Here is a 14,849-nt window from a genome sequence, read left to right on the forward strand (position 1 = left end):
CTCATTCTCACCTGTCCCGCCGTCGACCCCCGGCCCACGTCCTTACCCTGGCCTGGAATGCCCTCCCTCCACACAACGGCCAAGCTAGCTCTCTTCCTCCCTTCAAAGCCCTACTGAGAGCTCACCTCCTCCAGGAGGCCTTCCCAGACTGGGCCCCCTTTTTCCTCTCCTCCTTCCCCTCCCCACAGCACTTGTATATATTTGTACAGATTTATTACTCTATTTTACTTGTAGATATTTACTATTCTATTTATTTTGTTAATGATGTGCATAGAGCTATAATTCCATTTGTTCTGATGATTTTGACACCTGTCTAGATGTTTTGTTTTGTTGTCTGTCTCCCCCTTCTAGACTGAGCCCGTTGTTGGGTAGGGACTGTCTCTATATGCTGCCGACTTGTACTTCCCGAGCACTTAGTACAGTGCTCTGCACACAGTAAGTGCTCAATAAATACGACTGAATGAATGAATGAAGTGGCAGCGTCGGGATGAGAACCCAGGTCTTCTGACGCCCAGCTCCATGCTGTCGGAGCCTGACCTCGTCCCTTGTTCTTTCCAGTAGGCCACGAAGAGCCTATTTCCCAAACTTTATTCTCGTTAGCAGGCAAAACGCTCCCTAAACCGGGCTCCTTCTCCAGCTCACTGTACTTCGCAGAAGCAAGATTGTGCACATCTTCACAGATAAACAAGCCAGCTCCTGCATGTTTTACGAAACCATAATATGTTTATTTTCTAGAATTCAACTAAGCACAAGCAAGCATCCCCTGTTCTTTTTCTGTGCTGTTTCCCGGTGATTCTGCAAGAATTCTTGGGCCTCTTAGAGGTATCCTAAACTCCCAGAGAGGATCTCAGCAGGTCCCCCCGACCTCTGAGAAGCAGCAGCGATCAACACGTGCATTGGCCACCACTTCTATAGGCTGGCTTTGAAAAGGAAAGATGGGGGTCTCTTGGTCTACAAAATATACACAGAGGGGAAAAGCTGCCACAGCCAGGTAGTAAGCAGAAAGGGAGATGCTTGCAAAGCAGACTAAATGGCTGCAAGCAAAATTCAAGACTCCTCTCCCAAAAAGTATCCTGGAGAAAGGAAGCCGTGGGAGCTCAGATTCTTAGAGAAGCACCATGGCATGGTGGCTAGAGCACGAACCTGGGAATCAAGGTCATAAGTGGAGAAGCAGGGTAGTTTAGTGGAAAGAGCTTGGGCTTGGGGGTCAGAGGACGTGGGCTCTAATCCCGGCTCCGCCACTTGTCTGCTGTGTGACCTCGCGCAAGCCACTTAACTTCTCTGTGCCTCAGTTACCCCATCTGTAAAATGAGGATTAAGATGGTGAGCCCCATGTGGGACAACCTGATTACCTTGTATTCCCCCCAGCACTTAGAACAGTGGTTGGCACATAGAAAGCACTTAACAAATACCATCATCATCATCATCATCTAATCTCGGCTTTGGCACTTGCCAGCTGTGTGACCTTGGTCAAGTCACTTCCCATCTCTGTGCCTCAGTTACCAGATCTATAAAATGGGGATTGAGACTGTGAGCCTCACGTGGAACAGGGACTGTATCCAACACAGTCCCTGTCCAACTTGATTCGCTTGTATCCACCCCAGCATTTAGTACAGTGCCTGGCACATAGTTCGTGTTCTACAAATGCCACCATTATTATTTCGGGGAAAACGCTGAAAAAGGGAAGTTGGGGAGGTGAAGTTAAAGAGAGGGAAAAGAAGGTGGTGAGGGGCTGTATTAGCCCTTACACCCACCTTAGATGATGTTAAGATGATGGCTGGACTCCAGAGCCAGCGCTGACCTGAGCCTCAGAGCCATGTGGCACTGAGAAGCAGCATGGCCTGGTGGATGGAGCATGAGCCTATCAGTCAGATCATCATCATCATCATCATCAATCGTATTTATTGAGCGCTTACTATGTGCAGAGCACTGTACTAAGCGCTTGGGAAGTACAAATTGGCAACATATAGAGACAGTCCCTACCCAACAGTGGGCTCACAGTCTAATCCCGGCTCTGCCACTCGTCCGCTGTGTGACCTCGGACAAGTCACTAGACTTCTCTATGCCTCAGCTCTCTCATCTGTAAAATGGGGAGGAAGACTGTGAGCCCCATGGGGGACATGGACTGTATCCAACCCAAAGATCTTGTATCCACCCGACCGCTTAGTACAGTGCCTGGCACACAGTAAGCGCTTAACAAATTCATTCATTCATTCATTCAATAGTATTTATTGAGCGCTTACTGTGTGCAGAGCACTGTTCTGAGCGCTTGGGAAGTACAAGTCGGCAACATATGGAGACGGTCCCTACCCAACAATGGGCTCACAGTCTAGAAGGGGGAGACAAACAACAAACAAAACATGTGGACAGGTGTCAAGTCATCAGAGCAAATAGAATTAAGGCTAAATGCACATCATTAACAAAATAGAATACAAGCAAAATAAATAGAGTAATAAATCTGTGCAAACATATATACAGGTGCTGTGGGGAGGGGAAGCAGGTAGGGCGGGGGGAATGGGGAGGAGGAGAGGAAAAAGGGGGCTCAGTCTGGGAAGGCCTCCATTAAAGAAAAAAAAAAAGAAGCCTGCAGGAATCGAGAGCCCCCGAACGCACGCTGCGGTCAGCAGGCAGGGAGGCTGCTGCGACAGTAAGCTGCCACCACCTTAGGAAACGTGCCTCCCTTCATGCCTCAGTCCCGCTTAAAGCCCGCAGACTTGCCCCCTTACTGCTAGGGCGGCACAGGATCTCTTTTTCCAGCTCAAGGGGAAACAAGTGCATGCTACGTGCATCACATCAGTAACGCGATGCAAAGCAGTGGCATCACCCGGATCCTTAGGAGGAAGTCGGTAAACCCGGAGTGCTTCACTCAAGGGACCCCAGACTTCCACCCCATCCTTGCTTCAGAGCCACTGCATCAATCGACCAGTGGTATCTGATGTCCTGCCCAGGGAGCCGTGAACGAGGGGGCCGCTTCCGAGACTCGGTGGCAGGGATGCTAGATGTTTGAAATTAAAGTTCCAGATATAAAAGGCGGCCAGTGCCAGGTCAGGGCCAAAGAGGAAGCAGATCGGCTGAACGGTGGGCTGGCCGGTAGAAAGCCAGGCAAATAACTATCCTACCTAGACCGCCTCAATAGATTCCAGAATGAGGCTGCAGAAACTCGGCCTGAATTGTGTATGTGCCACCTACAATCGATCAATGATGTTTACTGAGTGCTTTCTATGTAGAGAATGAGGCGGAAGGTCACGGGTTCTAATCCCGAATCGACCACTTGTCCATGCTCCACGCTCTGCTGCGTGACCCTGGACAAGTCACTTCACTAGGACTCAGTTACCTCAGCTATAAAATGGGGATTAAGACTGTGAGCCCCATGTGGGACAGGGACTGTGTCCAACCCGATTTTCCTGTATCCAACCCAGCACATAGTACAGTGTCTGGCACACAGTAAGTGCTTAACAAATACCATAATTATTATTATTATTAAGCACTGTACTAACCGCTTGAGGGAGAACAATACGGGAGAACAATACAACAGTTAACAGAAACACTCCCTGCTCACAAAGAGCTTACAACCTAGAGGGGAAGACATTAATAAGTAATTTATAATATATAATTTAAAGATAAGCAAAGTAATTTGTGTATGATCTTTTCATTGCTGTTCCTTTAGAGATGGGAGAGCCTGATCTTGAACTCAAATCAGTAGACAAGGTCTTCAAGTGTTGTGTATTCTTATTTTTCCATTTTAAAAAGCCAATCCTATAAAGTGGGAAACGGGGACCATCGTATCAGGTGATAAATACAAACTGTCCTCATAACCCGGTATAGCATGCACCTTGTTTGTAAGCTCATAAAACCTTGCCTTAGTACAGCAGGCCCAGGCTCTTGAGAGACATAAAACCGCCCCATGAAAACAATTCATTCCTTTGGGATAACATTCAAATTATCTGACAGATGTCAAGGGCTAGTTGGGCTCATTAATCTAATGCCTTTCAGCTGGCTATAAATGCCAAAGGAAAGTAGCCTTTTCAATGCACTTCCGGAATTCCAACAGAAAGGGAAAAACAGGAAACTTTAAAAAAAAAAAACACACACATACTCCTAGTAGTATGTCTATTTATTAAATGCTTACCGTGTGCAGAGCACTGGACTAGGCGCTTAACTAAGTACAGTGCTAAGCGCTCAGTACAGTGCTCTGCACACAGTAAACACTCAATACGATTGAATGAATGAATGAATAAGCACTAGGAGAAAATATACAGGTGGGAATTAGACACCATCCCTGTCCCGAGGGGGGCTCATAAATTAAGAGGTCACTTTCTGGAAGTTTCTAAAGCAACTATGATTCCCCTGAGCTGGCCATCTCTTTTAAAACACCACACTGCTTCACTTCAGATAAACACTAATCTTGTGCGTACACAAGTGCACGTGTCTGCATAACAATGCCCTCCATACACAGTTTTTGTGGGTGGGCCCGGGCAGATCACTGGCTCAGTGAATTTGCCATTGCTCTCTACACAAAGAACTCCCATTTCACAAAGCCTCCCCCCTCACCCCCCACCCGCCCCGAAATCGGCCCCTGGAGGGTCAGTATAAAGAAGTTTTACTGTTTCTGCATCTGACAGAAAATAACTATCTTCTACAGGGGGGTAAAAGCATGTATTGCAGTGGATTGCCTAGTTTTTTTGGATCCGATTTATGTGGTAATTGCCCAACTCCATTTGACCCTGGGTGAAGTCGCCCCATTTGCAGTCCCCCAAGCCAGAGCCCCCCGCCACCCCACCTCGCCCAAACTAGAGGACCCAGCTGTTCAATCTGCACCCATAAGGCAATCAGCTGGTCAGGGCGTGCGTATGGGCCCAAAGGCAAGAGAAGAACATAACATCCACCATCCCCTCCGTCCATCCTCCCCACAAAACACACATACACCCCCATCCCTTCCCCAGGCCTCTTCACTCTGCAAAATGTCCCGATGTCCAGTGGCAAATGGCTCAGAGTCTGGGAGGGAACCAAAAAATAAGTCACGGAAAGTTGCATGCCACTTTGCTTGGATCAGTCCTGCCAGGAGCCTCCTGCCACTGACCCCGAGAAGCCCCGAGGAGGGCAGCGGGGCAACTGAGGTGCACCTCAGCCCTACAGGGAAGGATCTTTTGACTGGCCAAATCCCTGGGGGTTTCGGGCCGGAGGTGGGAGGAGGGGGCAAGCTGGTCCGAGGCCCACCCGAAACGGCATTGGAAAATAGTTAGCGGAAGAAGTCGCTAAAAGGCTCAGCCTTGGAAAGGAATTTCCAGCTATTCTAATCATTGTAATAATAAGCCTTTGCCTTTCTAGGGCATGCATCGGCCGAGGGACATGAGTTTGTTGCAAATATGAGCAGAGCCAGCACTTAGAAAGTGCCTGGCGTGTAATAAGAATTTAACAAATGCCATTAAAAAAATATCGTATCTACGGCTGGGATCTTGATCCTTGAAGGTTTCCTGTATTCGGGTCACCACCCAAACTAACAAGAGGCCCAAACCAGACCCACACCCCACAGTGGGTCCTACGGGCTGTGACCCAAGGGAAGCATGAGAAAGGAAATAACCATCACTATGGTATTTGCTAAGCACTTTCTACGTGCCAAGCACTTTAACAGGCACAGAGGTAGATAGAAGATAATCAGGTTGGACACGATCCCTGTCCCATAAGGGGCTCACAGTCTTAATAGGAGAAGCAGCGTGGCACTTGTGGAAAGACCACAGGCCTAGGAGTCAGAAGACGTGAGTTCTAATCCCGGCTCTGCCATTTGCCTGCTGTGTGACCTCGGTCAATTCACTTAACTTCCCTGCGCCTCAGTTCCCTCATCTGCAAAATGGGGATTCAATACTTGTTCTTCCTCCTACTTGGACTGAGAGTCTCATGTGGGATCTGATTATCCTATATCGCCCCAGGCGCTCAGTAAGTAGTTAATACCACAATTATTATTATTGCTAATAATAATAAGTAGGAGCGATAACAGATATTGAATTTTCCATTTACAGATGGGGGAAAGTGACACTCAGAGAATTTAAGTGATTTGTCCAAAGTCACACAGCAGTAAAGTGGTGGTGCAGGGATTAGAACCCAGGTCTTCTGACTCCCAAGTCCGCACTCTTTCAACTAGGCCATGCTGTTTCCCAAGGATTGGAAGATCACTACCCAAGTCTGGGCTTATTTTGCTAATTAAGAGCTAGTGCCTGGTGCTGCCCTGCGAACTAAAAGAACGCAACTACTTGACACGGTTCATATCACTGATGGGTATACGTAAAGTGTTTGCTTTACGGACAGATCCTACAGCGGAAAGGGTAGCGATAAAGTCCCTGATATCAGCTTCTCACAAGCAGAAAACTTCATTTTTCTTCCAGGCCATTAGAAAAGGTCCTCCTTCCTTCCTCTCCCCCTCCTCCCCCTCCCCATCCCCTCCGCCTTATTCATTCATTCAATCGTATTTATTGAGCATTTACTGTGTGCAGAGCACTGTCCTAAGCGCTTGGGAAGTACAAGTTGACAACATATAGAGACGGTCCCTACCCAACAGCGGGCTCACAGTCTACCTCCTTCCCCTCCCCACAGCACCTGTATATATGTATATATGTTTGTACGTATTTATTACTCCATTTATTTTACTTGTATTTATTTTATTTTGTTAATATGTTTTGTTTTGTTGTCTGTCTCCCCCTTCTAGACTGTGAGCCCGCTGTTGAGTAGGGACCGTCTCTATATGTTGCCAACGTGGACTTCCCAAGCGCTTAGTACAGTGCTCTGCACACAGTAAGCGCTCAATAAATACGATTGAGTGAATGAATGAAAGGTCCTGATGGTCCCTCACAACTGAAAAGCCGACTTTAAAAAACAGTCTTGGTGTAGCTTAGAAGTCTTGAGAAGAGCTCTCCCCCCGACCCTCCGAAAAGAATATTTTGGGGTGAGCGGGGAGGAAAAACAAGGATGCCACTACCCCTTTCCGGGCTACAATGCATTCATTCAATCCTATTTATCGAGCGCTTACTGTGTGCAGAGTACTGTACTAAGCACTCGGTAGAGTACAACAACGATAAACAGACATTCCCTGACCACAACGATTAGACTGTAAACTCTCTGAGGGCAGGGATTGTGCCTATGACTCTGTTCAGTACTCTCCCAAGCACTTGGTACAGTGCTCTGCACACAGTAAGCGCTCAATAAATACGATTGATTGCTCTGTACACAGTAAGCACACTGCCTGATTTACAAAACCTTACACGTGGATTTCCCCCAGCACAGCTGGTCTGAAAGGCCAATTCAGCTGCATGTGAGAGGGAGTTGAACCGGCCCGGGGAGCAGAGACGGGGAGACGAGCAAGCTCGCCGATGGAGACGGACCTTCCAGGAAGGTTTTCCTAAAGGCTCCACGGCTGGCAAATCGACCGGAAAACGATACCCGCAACCCGACCACCTTGCCGCACGGGGACGAGGAACTCACTCATGTCAGGAAGATTCGTCCTTCACCTCTATGTGCAAAAACAATCGCAGAGAGGCGTGCGGGAGTTGGATAGGAACTGTCCAGACTTTATCCGATCAGTTAAGTCCTGGAAAAAGCCAGCTGGAAGGCGTGGAGGTGGAAAACAAATGCTTATTATTTGCCACCACCCGGTCTTCAGAGTAAGCATCCCCTCCCCACTGGGCCAGTTTGGTGGTTCAGTGACCAAAGCAATTGAACCTAGAACGGCATCCAGGCATCTCAAATCCTCCCCCCTTCCCCCGCCCCTTCTTATCAAGGGTTAAGAAACACATCCCAGTATTTGCAAGCACAAGGTTGGACTCAGAATTCCGGGAGGGGGAATCCAACGGAGAGCATCTGGGAGGATAAAAAGGGATACGAGGGTATGATTAACGCAGAGGCATTGAGGGAATTCAGTGAACCCCGCGGAGGAGAAATGATGACAGAGGTGGGTGTGTGATAAATACCCGGGAGATGCCGAGCGGGCGGTATTAAAGAGTGTGAGGAATGACTTTGGACAGTTTCAAAAAGGCACAATGGCCTGAAAAATCAAATTGGGAAAGTGCCTTCCGAGTCTTTGAGAAATGTGGGTTAAAAGGGTGCTTCCTCAGTCCAGGAAGCTGTTCTGCCAATAGAGTCAAATAAAACTTTCTTCACAAGAGGTGGTCAAGAGGCTTAAGATCATAAATGTGGTATTTGTTTAATACCACAAGCAACGTGGCTCAGTGGAAAGAGCCCGGGCATTGGAGTCAGAGGTCAAGGGTTCAAAACCCTGCTCCCCAACCTGTCAGCTGTGTGACTTTGGGCAAGTCACTTAACTTCTCTGCGCCTCAGTTACCTCATCTGTAAAATGGGGGTGAAGACTGTGAGCCCCCCGTGGGGCAACCTGATCACCGTGTAACCTCCCCAGAGCTTTAGAACAGTGCTTTGCACATAGTAAGTGCTTAATAAATGCTATCATTATTATTTGTTTAGCGTGAGCCAAATACTGGACTAAATGCTGGGGTAGATACAAGATAATCACGTTGGACATGACGTGATTCTCTTCCAAACGGGGCTCCCGGTTTAAAGAAGGAGGTAGAATAGGTACTGAATCCCCACTTTACCAGTGAGGAAACCGAAGCACAGAGAAGTCAAGTGACTTGCCCCAGGTCACTCAGCAGGCAAGTGGCAGAATCGGGGCTATTCTGACTCGCCAGCCCGTGCCCGCCCCATGCCGCTTCTCAGGCGTCATTCCGACCTAGCCGAGGAGCAAGATGGACAAGCAGGGATTTAATAATAATAATGGCATTTGTTAAGCACTTGATGCCCCTACAGATAGAACCCCATAGATTCAGTGAGATAGTAGGCATTTGGGACAAAGCCCTCTTCCTGGAGGAGATGGGCCTCGTATAAAGAGGGTGAAGAGGAGAAGGAACAAGCACAAGCAAGGCTTAGAGGCAGAAGAAGAGAAGCTGGGCAGTGAACGGGGAAGGGGTTGCCGGGCATGAACTGAGGTTCTGGGGATGGATGGAATGGAAGAGGATGGAAATAGGAGAGGGGAGGGCAGGCCAGGTAAGGGGAGAAGTGAGTTGGTATTAGATCTGAAGGACCCTTGGGAGTGGGGTTGTGGGTGGGGGGCTTTAGTGAGGGGGCATAGCCAGAGCGAGCCTGAAATATTATTTGGCAGCAGAGTAGAGGATGTATTGTCGGAGAATTAAGGCTAGAGATGGGAGATTCCCAAAAGGGCTAGTGTAGCCCAAGTCCCCAGGGACCAAAACCTGAATCGGGGCTTTGGCGGAGGGGGCCGAGAGGGGGAAAGTGCAGAACCCATAGATGGCATTCTGGGACTTCAGGTGCCTATTGTCTGCTTTTAGACTATGACCCACCACAGCAGCTCCCAAAGCCCCTACGGCTCATTTTGGATGACAAAGGCTACCTGCCAACCTACACAGAACTCAGCCACGGCCCAGCCACCTAAAAGAGCAGCCTCTGGGAGCTCAACATGGATACGTTGATTTTGAACCACCAGCATGGCGAATATTTTTTAAGAAGGAGGGAGAACAGGTCCTGAATCCCCATTTTACCAGTGACGAAACAGAGGCACAGAGAAGTCAAGTGACTTGCCCAAGGTCACACAGCAGGCAAGTGGCAGAATCGGGGCTATACTGACTCGCCAGCTCGTGCTCTCTCCTCTATGTCACGCTGCTTCTCAGGGTCTTTCCAACCTCGCCGAGCCCAGCCACAGCCCAGCCACCTAAAGAGCAGCCTCTGGGAGACACTAGCTCAATGTGGACACCCTGATTTTAACCACCAGCGTGGAAAATATCGTTATGCCTTCCTCCCCCAGCTCAGAGCGTAAGCTCCTTGAGGGCTAGGAATATGCCATGTCATTATTCTGTACTTCCCAAGCGTCTAGTACAGTATACCGCGCCAAGTGGGCACTCCACGAACCCTATTGCTGCGTAGATGAATTTATCTTATCTTGGAAGGGGTGGGGAGAGGATAACTCAGGAACCTAAACCAGAAAATACCCAGTGAATAGCCCTCATTTGCACACACCCACATACACGTGTCCTGGGGAATCCCCCTCCCACCAACACCAAAAAAAAAAACCAACTTTCCAAATGATTTTTCTTACCAGTTAAGCAGTCAGTGAAAGCCAAACTATTTCTCCCATCCTTCCCTATGAACCCCATGAGAAAGTTGAGTGCCCAACACCCAACTCACCCACTCACCCCGACATACAGAAGTCGATTCTTCCGCAGAGGAAGATTCAGTCACAGCACCTGGTCACTCTATTCAGCCCAGCAGCTGGGCTGCCCGGTGTTTATCGAGGGAAAGAACAGGGGCATCTTTCTCTCATCAATCACATGTCTCCCTCGCAGACTTTGACCCCTTATTTATGTTTTGCATCTCTCCTTCCCTCGGGGTCAAGGCAAAGAATCGGACATTGAGGATCCTCCGCAAAATGGAATGCGTATCCTCATGATTAGCTCTGTTATATTAAAAGTCTTTCATGATACATTCGAGGGAGAGTTGGGTTGCGTCGGGCGATCGCAACAAAGTTTGAAAAACACCACGACGAGCACGTGAAGGGTGACGGATAATCGGAGTTCTCAGAGCCCTGCAATTTTAGACTGTGAGCCCACTGTTGGGTAGGGACCGTCTCTATATGTTGCCAACTTGTACTTCCCAAGCGCTTAGTACAGTGCTCTGCACACAGTAAGCGCTCAATAAATACGATTGATGATGATGATGATGATTTGCGCTCTCAGAAACCGAGAGGAATGATTTAATGGTAACAATAACCCACAAGAGAACAACGGCTTTGACCTGCAGGAGAGAGACAGTCACCAAAGCTGAGATCTGGGACTGAGCAGCCTGGTTATCCGTGACCTTGGCTCTCGGTGTGACCTTGAAGTTGTCTCTTCCACTTCTCTGTGCCTCAGTGGCTCTGTCTGGAAAATAGGGATGACCACTATTCCTCCCCACTCCGAGGAAGACCGAAGTTAAATGGAAGCTTGGGATCAAGGCACAGTTCTCCTTAGCGAGTCCTGCTGTCAGAGGCCCCAAGGAGTAGGTGAAACGATGGTGGAGAGGGGTGGGTGAGCAGAGCCGGCTCTGATCCCCACCGGAGGATCGGGAGGAAGATGGATGAGAGGCTCGGCCTGACCGATTCAGCGTGGCTAAGTGGCAAGAGCCTGGGCTTGGGAGTCGGAGGACGTGGGTTCTAATCCCGGCTCCGCCACTAGTATGCTGTGTGACCCCAGGCAAGCCGCTTAACTTCTCTGTGCCTCAGTTCCCTCATCTGCAAAATGGGGATTGAGACTGCGAGCCCTATGTGGGACAACCTGATTACCTTGTATCTAGCCCAGCGCTTGGAACGGTGCCTGGCTTCATAAGCGCTTAACAGATACCATTATTATTATTAGGGTATGAGCCGCTTTTGATATCGCTGGAGGGTAAAAAGAAAACGATCCAAAAGAATAACCTGCCCTGGGAAAGCCACCCTTCTGCCCAACTCCTGCGGGCGAGGGTCCTGCATGGCTGAGGGTGGGTGGGCTCCTTTGGAGCAGTTATTTGTTGGGGGCTTTTTCTCATTCATTCATTCATTCATTCATTCATTCAATCGTTTTTATTGAGTGCTTAATGGAGGGTCCCCCCCACTGGGCTACAAGGGCCTGGGAGAGGGGTGTGGCGGGCCTGGCGGTTGTCTGCTGTGTGACCTTGGCCAAGTCACTTCACTTCTCCTTGTCTCAGTTCCCTCATCTGTAAAATGGGGAATAAGACTGCGAGCCCCAGGTGGGCCGGGGACCGTGCCCAACACGATCAGCTTAGATCCACCCCAGCGCTTAGTACAGTGCTTGGCACATAGTAAGCGCTTAACAGGTACCACAATTACTCAAGGCGATGCTTGGCCGGGAGAGAGGCGCTGGCCTCGTCCTGCCTCGGCTTCGAGAAGCAATGTGGCGTAGTGAATAGGGCCCGGGAGTCAGGAGGTCCCTTGTCCGCTGGGTGACCTTGGGTAAGTCACTTCACTTCTCCGTGCCTCAGTTCCCCTCATCTGTAAAACGGGGAGGAAGATTGGGAGCCCCACGTGGAAGAGGGACTGGGTCCAACTCGACTGGCTCGTATCTGCCCCCAGTCCAGTGACCGTCCCTATCTGTTGCCAGCTTGTCCTTCCCAAGCGCTTAGTCCAGTGCTCTGCACACAGTAAGCGCTCAATCAATCCGACTGAATGAATGAAACGCCACGACTGGACTGCGAGCCCGTTGTTGGGTAGGGGCTGGCTCTATCGGCGGCCGAATTTTACTTTCCCCGTGCTTAGTCCGGTGCTCGGCACACAATCAGCGCTCAACGAAGGCGACTGAATGAAGGAATATTATTATTATTATTATTATTATTATTATTATTATTATTATTATTATTATCATTCCTGCAGGCCAGAGCCCCGGGAGAGCCACTCCTCGGGAGGGGAGGGGAAGGGGACGGACGGGACCCCGACTTCTCCCCTCCGCCTGAGCAAGGGGGACAACGTGGGGCGCATGGGGGGGGGGGGGGGGCGGAAGGGAAGGGAATGGGAAGGGACGGGACGGGAAGGATGGGGAGGGAAGGGAAAGGGAAGGATGGAAAGGGAAAGGGAAGGATGGAAAGGGCAGGGAAGGGAAGGCGAAGGGAAAGGAAGGGGAAGGGGAAGGGAATGGGAAGGGACGGGACGGGAAGGATGGGGAGGGAAGGGAAAGGGAAGGATGGGAAGGGAAGGGAAAGGGAAGGGAAAGAGAAAGGAAAGGAAACGGAGGGGAAGGGAAGGGAAAGGGAAGGATGGGAAGGGAAGGGAAAGGGAAGAATGGGAAGGGAAGGGAAAGGGAAGGGAAAGAGAAAGGAAAGGAAACGGAGGGGAAGGGAAGGGAAAGGGAAGGATGGGAAGGGAGGGGAAGGGACGGGAAGGGAAGGGAAAGGGAAGGATGGGAAGGGAAGGGGAAGGGAAAGGGAAGGGAAAGAGAAAGGAAAGGAAAGGGACGGGAGGGGAAGGGAAGGGAAGGGAAAGAGAAAGGAAAGGAAAGGGACGGGAAGGGAAAGGGAAGGATGGGAAGGGAGGGGAAGGGAAGGGAAAGGGAAGGATGGGAAGGGACGGGAAAGGGATGGGAAGGGGAAGGGGAAGGGGAAGGGAGGGATGGGAAGGGAAGGATGGGAAGGGAAGAGAAGGGAAAGGGAAGGATGGGAAGGGAAGGGACGGGACGGGAAGGGGAACGGAAAAGGAAGGGGAAGGGAAAGGGAAGGATGGGAAGGGAAAGGGAACGGAAAGGGAAGGGGAAGGGGAAGGGAAGGGGGAGGGAAGGGAAAGAGAAAGGGAAGGGAAGGGAAGGGAAAGGGAAGGATGGGAAGGGAAGGGACGGAAAGGGAAGGGACGAGAAGGAAAGGGAATGGGAAGGGAAGGGACGGGAAGGGGCCCCGCACTCACCGCCGCCCGGATAACGGCGCCGGGAGGAGGAGCTGCTGCTGCTGTCGCGGCGGTGGTGGTGGCGGCGGCGGCGGCGGCTGCGGTGTCTGCTGCTGGGGCCGGTGCCGCTGGGACCGGTGCCGCTGCTCCCGTCGCCGCCGCCTGCAGCCGCAGCGCCCGCCCCCCGCCCCCGGACCCTCGCCCCCGGACCCTCGCTCCCGGACCCCCCCGCTCCCGCACTCCCGGCCCCCGCACTCCGCGGACGCTCCGCCCCGCCCGGACACGGGGCCCGGCCGTTGGGGCGGGGCCGGGGCGGGGCCTCCTCGGTGATTGGGCGTGACCCGTCGGTGGGGGCGTGGCCCGCGCGCCGGAGGGGGCGTGGCCCCGTCGGTGATTGGGTGCGGCCCGTCGGCGGGGGCGTGGCCTCGTCGGTGCCTGGCTTGTGGCCCGCCGGTGGGGGCGTGGCCTCGTCGGTGTGGGCGTGGTCCGATCCGCGATTGGGCGTGGCCCGCCGGTGGGGGCGTGGCCTCTCCGTTGATTGGTTGTGACCTGTCGGCGGGGGCGTGGCCCCGTCGTTGTGGGCGTGGCCCGGTCGTTGATGAATGGGTGTGGGCGTGGCCTCGTCGGTGGGGGCGGGGCCCGCGCGGGGAGGGGGCGGGGCCCCGGTCATTCATTCATTCAATCGTATTTATTGAGCACTTACGGTGTGCGGAGCACTGTACTAAGCGCTTGGGAAGGACAAGTTGGCAACATCTAGAGACGGTCCCTACCCAACGGCGGGCTCACGGTCTAGAAGAAAATGCATTCATTCATTCAATCGTATTTATTGAGCGCTTACTGTGTGTGGAGCACTGTACTAAGCGCTTGGGAAGGACAAGCTGGCAACATCTAGAGACGGTCCCTACCCAACGACGGGCTCACAATCTAGAAGAAAATGCATTCATTCATTCATTCAATCGTATTTATTGAGCGCTTACTGTGTGTGGAGCACTGTACTAAGCGCTTGGGAAGGGCAAGTTGGCAACACATAGAGAGACGGTCCCTACCCAACGGCAGGCTCACAATCTAGAAGAAAATGCATTCATTCATTCATTCAATCGTATTTATTGAGTGCTTACCATGTGCAGAGCACTGTACTAAGCGCTTGGTATGTCCAAGTTGGCAACGTATAGAGACGGTCCCTACCCAATGGCGGGCTCACAGTCTAGAAGAAAATGCATTCATTCATTCATTCAATCGTATTTACTGAGCGCTTACTGTGTGCAGAGCACTGTACTAAGCGCTTGGGAAGGACAAGTTGGCAACATCTAGAGACGGTCCCTACCCAACGGCAGGCTCACGGTCTAGAAGAAAATGCATTCATTCATTCAATCGTATTTATTGAGCGCTTACTGTGTGCAGAGCACTGTACTAAGCGCTTGGGAAGTCCAAGTTG

At 51.1% G+C, this 14,849-nt stretch overlaps 1 protein-coding gene across 2 annotated transcripts in view; it reads right to left on the bottom strand.

The window, feature by feature from the left end:
- The window catches only part of PPP1R16B (protein phosphatase 1 regulatory subunit 16B), a 150,166-nt gene extending 136,665 nt beyond the window's left edge, over positions 1-13,501 (bottom strand). Inside the window, exons 1-2 of one of the 2 annotated variants that reach the window (XM_038750110.1) lie at positions 13,436-13,469; positions 7,474-7,579 (exon numbers count right to left, since the gene is read on the bottom strand). The gene's annotated coding sequence lies outside the window, so the exon portion shown is untranslated. Of the gene's footprint in view, positions 1-7,473; positions 7,580-13,435 lie in introns of both variants that reach the window. The other variant, XM_038750111.1, reaches the window with a different exon arrangement.
- Positions 13,502-14,849: the final 1,348 nt, after the last annotated feature.

This window comes from Tachyglossus aculeatus, chromosome 8 (assembly GCF_015852505.1).
Source record: "Tachyglossus aculeatus isolate mTacAcu1 chromosome 8, mTacAcu1.pri, whole genome shotgun sequence".
NCBI lineage: Eukaryota > Metazoa > Chordata > Mammalia > Monotremata > Tachyglossidae > Tachyglossus > Tachyglossus aculeatus.